At 41.1% G+C, this 5,203-nt stretch overlaps 1 non-coding gene across 1 annotated transcript; it reads left to right on the top strand.

Moving 5' to 3' along the window:
* Nucleotides 1-4,544: 4,544 nt before the first annotated feature.
* Nucleotides 4,545-4,618, top strand: TRNAN-GUU (transfer RNA asparagine (anticodon GUU)). The gene has a single exon. It is a non-coding gene; the product is annotated as a tRNA-Asn (tRNA).
* The last annotated feature ends 585 nt before the right edge of the window (nt 4,619-5,203 follow it).

Raw genomic sequence — 5,203 nt, forward strand, 5'->3', positions numbered from 1 at the left:
GGCCAATGCATTCTATTAGCCCGATGAAGTAGAGCTGAATGTGTGTGTTAAGCACACACATTCAGCACTGCTTCATCACGCCAATACAATGTATTAGCCAGTGCTGATTGGCCAGAGTACGGAATTCGGCCAATCAGCGCTGGCTCTGCTGGAGGAGGCGGAGTCTAAGGTCGGACCTGAATGGAGACTGGTGTGGAGCGATCTTAGACTCCGCCTCCTCCAGCAGAGCCAGCGCTGATTGGTCGAGTTCCGTACTCTGGCCAATCAGCGCTGGCCAATGCATTCTATTAGCTTGATGAAGCAGTGTGTGCACAAGGGTTCAAGCGCACCCTCGGCTCTGATGTAGCAGAGCCGAGGGTGCACAAGGGTTCAAGTGCACCCTCGGCTCTCCTACATCAGAGCCGAGGGTGCGCTTGAACCCTTGTGCACACTCTGCTTCATCAAGCTAATAGAATGCATTGGCCAGCACTGATTGGCCAGAGTACGGAATTCGGCCAATCAGCGCTGGCCAATGCATCCCTATGGGAAAAAGTTTATCTCACAAAAATCACAATTACACACCCGATAGAGCCCCAAAAAGTTATTTTTAATAACATTCCCCCCTAAATAAAGGTTATCCCTAGCTATCCCTGCCTGTACAGCTATCCCTGTCTCATAGTCACAAAGTTCACATTCTCATATGACCCGGATTTGAAATCCACTATTCGTCTAAAATGGAGGTCACCTGATTTCGGCAGCCAATGACTTTTTCCAATTTTTTTCAATGCCCCCGGTGTCGTAGTTCCTGTCCCACCTCCCCTGCGCTGTTATTGGTGCAAAAAAGGAGCCAGGGAAGGTGGGAGGGGAATCGAATTTTGGCGCACTTTACCACGCGGTGTTCGATTCGAACATGGCGAACACCCTGATATCCGATCGAACATGTGTTCGATAGAACACTGTTCGCTCATCTCTAGTTAATATGCCTGAAAATATGAAATAATCCTACATTTTATTGAGACTCTATTTTATGCATGATAATATCCTATTAGTCTTTTTGAAGCTAAAATGATTTTTCTGTCTAATCCTTTAATGGATTCTGAATAGTTTGGATAATATAAATCTAAGTCATGCTTTTATTAAATCAGTCACACTAACGTTTTTATGGCACTCTGAGGGTAAATGCGGAATAATTATTAAATGGGGCTGTGAATGGAAGGCTTTTTAATGCAGTTGAGTTTTGCTTGTTTTTGTCAAAAAATGACTTTCCTGTTGTAATTAGATGTTCGCTAATAAACAAATGAAGAGAACATCTGCATAGAACAGATTGCCTATTTAATGTCCCTCAAACTTTGTTCCATATAAAATGGATATATATGCAAAGAAAATTGCTGCTGTGTATTGATATTAATGGTTCATTACTTTGTTGTTGCAGGAAGCGATGAAAGACCCAGTAACATAAAAAAGTAGTAATTGAAACATTGTTTGTTTAATGGGTGGCTTTACAATTATTTATTAGAGACCTGAGGAATTGGGTCTGCTCTCTTGGTATAAATAAGGAGCCGTAACACAATTTTTGGACACAGCTTTAAGGGATTTGTGTAACATTTATGGCATACTCTAGCGGGCGTCCAAACGTGTATGGCTGGTTTTAGTTCATTAGTATGAAAACTGTACTTGGGGCCAGATAAAATCTATTTATAGAATCAGGACCCCAATTCGAAACCCCTTATGGAAAGTTCTATATGTTAAGCAAGGGGAGCTAGAAGCTGTATGTTCAGCATATAATATATAATATAATATTCTAGAGTCAGGGGATAATCGTACACATCAGGGAGAGTGTTTGCCTACATAGGCAGTATGCAGACTTACAAGTCATTCCTGTTCTGCTAGGGATTCTGGGTAAAAAATATGCAAATCTATTCAACCAGGATGTAATTAGGAGAACAGTGCACTCTGTACGCCACCCTCTAGAGGGCAGCATCCTTAACATCATGCATGACTCAGTTAAAAAGTCTACTATCATGATGCGGATTTAATTGCCAAATTAGTATTTCTATTCCAAAAGGAACAGATTCCCAATTGGTCCTCCTCAGCATAGCGCAGGGATATTGATTTGGCAGAGTGAGAGACTATAGACCAGGGTCTATAACTAATACCACGTAGGAATAGCCTTAAGAAAGTCTATTCTTCCTCTAACTTTAGAAGCCTAATCTGCACCACCATTCTGTAGATATCCCGATTTTTCTCAGTATGCTAATGAGTCTCCAGACAGCACAGGGGGCGTTCCCACATACTCAAACAGTACTCGGGACTTCTCTTGTGCTGCATGAAAACTCTCTGGCGATCCTGTCTTCGGGATCTAAATTCTGCGCATTCGCAGTTGGTTCGGCCATCAGGCAGAGCCGACTGCACATGTCTGTGCAGCTATTTTTTTGTGGCCGCTTAGATGAGTAGTATGCACAACAAAGATCCCGAAGACAGGATTGCCAGAAGACAACTCAGAGGACACAGCAGAGAGGCACGGTTGTAGAAGATGGAGGCGACACTGGAGAGTTTTCACGCAGCAAAGGGGACGCCCCAGTGCTGTCTGGAGACTCATTAGCATACCGAGAAAAAAATGGGATATATGGGGGGCCACACGATGGCTCAGTAGTTAGCACTGCAGCCTTGCAATGCTGGAGTCCCGGTGTTCAAATCCCGCCAAGGGCAAAAAAAAATCTGCAAGAAGTTTGTATGTTCTCCCCGTGTTACCATGGATCTCCATCCCACACTCCAAAGACATACTGATAGAAAAAAATGTATATTGTGAGCTCTATGTGGGGCTCACAATCTACATTTTTTAAAAAAAACAAAACAGGATATCTATGGAATGGCGGCGCGGAGAAGAATTCTAAAGTTAGAGGAAGGATAGCCCTTCTTAAGGCTCTTTCTATGTGGTATTAGTTAAAAAAGGGATTCTAATGATAGAATCCTTTTAAATCATTGGTGTCTGTTCTCACTGTCCTTAGGACCCACTGAACAAAAACACAGGGCCTCCACTTTCTATATGCTATATATGATACTGGTGTCTGGGCCCACTCATCCTCCAAGGCCCAGTAACAACACTTCTATAGCTACATTTCTGGACCAAAAACATTTTATTCTTCCCAATTCCTCTACAGAAAGAAACCTCAGATCAACCAAAGAGAGAAGTAAAGCCTGTGCCTGCCAGGAAAGCGATCAGGTACCTATCATTCAAGAGGTGGAGATTATTCACCTTCTGTTTCTCTCTCTGGCCAAACAAGATGTATATAGAGCATTAAAGGGGAAATGCTACAGTGTCACAGTATTGGTTACAAGTCCTATTTTTTTCCTGTTTGCCTATTGTGGATTATCTGTATTTGCCCTGACAATTTGCTTGATCTTTGATGTTCTGAATATTATCCTTAGCCAAACCTTTTCACCTAACATTCCTGTCCATTACTGAAATGGATTTGTTCCAAACTCCAATCCCAACCCTCCACCGGCTACCTGGCTATAAATTGGAGCTGTCTAGGGAATTGTGACCTGAGTAACCTCCAAAATGTGGAATAGGACAGTAACTTACACCCCATACTTCAGGTTAGTCAGCACCAACCTACTTGCTACTGTGGGATTTCTGCGGTGCATCTAGCTTCTACACGTACCATCAGGTTCATCTTGGTCTTGGTTCTCACTGTGTAATTCTGTAAGTCTGCTGTCTACATAACTTTTGTTCTGACTGGGACTCCGTATCAAGGAATACACTTAAACTAAGAGTCCGAAGAGAGTATTACACATGTATCCATAGAGCACGGACTAGTTTGTAGTATCCCTGAACATAAAGAAGTTACCTTGTCCTGTACAATCCTACATGAGCACAAGTTCAAGTAAGGTGGATGTAAGAATCTGAGAACAAACAGGGGATCTTCTAAAATTAATAACTCAGAAGAACACAGTAAAAAATTCAGTAGTGACAGGAGATTGTTAGACAATATCTATCACCAGACAGAAGATGTAAAGGTGGGGCAAGAAATACAGGTCAGGAATGATCTTATATAGGAGGACGCTGCCTTCTATCACGTGTACCAGGGGGATCAGATAACTGAATATCAGTGTTACAACGTATAGATTGACTTTGTCTAATTCCAAACTACAAAAAAACTGGAAACATCAGATCAATGAAAATACTGCAAATACAACCCCAAGAATTCATATACTATATAATAATATAAATATAAGTCTGAATTGTATGAAGAAGGAGGCAGAATGTGTTAATGCCGCAGCAGGACAAGAAGATGAGATAATTATATCATTAAATACTAAATAAATATTCATATGGATACAAATGAATACATAAATAAGTAATACAATGCTTTCTGTCCTAGGTGAAGAGAGAGCTGCAATCCCTCGCAGTACGTGTGTGAACACCACACAGCTCTTTGTGCCACAGTCAGTCCTGCACTGCTGTATCACATCAGAAGGTGAAGCTGCACCCAGAGAACAGCAGGAGGCGCTGAGCAGCTACTATGGCAGAGCACACAGAGAAGCACAGGCAGCCACAGTCAGTCTCTGTGCCGCAATCGGTTAGCGCGTTCGGCTGTTAACCGAAAGGTTGGTGGTTCGAGCCCACCCAGGGACGACAATTTTTAAAAAAAATAATTTTTAAAGAATATATTTACTATGTTCGCATTGCATAAATATGGTTATATTAATGCTTTTTCATGTCTATTTTTAATGACGCAGATATTATCAATATAATATACAGTTCATCCTAATACTGCATTCAATATACATCTTTTGAAAGAAGAAGATGGAGCAGCACTGGAGAGATCTCTCGCAGCATTGGGGACACCCCCAGTGCTGTTTGAGCACTGGGTCCCGCCCCCAGTGCTGTGAGAAAACTCATTTTCATACCGACAAAAACCGGGATTTCACGCGAACGGCGGCGCGGAGAAGATATCTAAAGGTAGGAGAAGAATAACCTTTCTTAAGGCTATTCCTATGTGTTAGTGAGAAAAAAAATTAGTTTTAATCATATTTAATATATTCAATATTGGATAATTTAATCATATTTAATATATTCCTTATTTCTATTTTTATTTATACTCACTTTTTTTAAAATCAATTTTATATGCCTTTTTATTAGGAACGCTTAGTATTTGCGTAATGATTCATGCTATTGCTATATTCGTAGTATATTGTTTTAATTTTACAGTTTATACTT

The sequence above is a fragment of the Leptodactylus fuscus genome, chromosome 4 (assembly GCF_031893055.1).
Source record: "Leptodactylus fuscus isolate aLepFus1 chromosome 4, aLepFus1.hap2, whole genome shotgun sequence".
Taxonomy (NCBI): Eukaryota; Metazoa; Chordata; class Amphibia; order Anura; family Leptodactylidae; genus Leptodactylus; species Leptodactylus fuscus.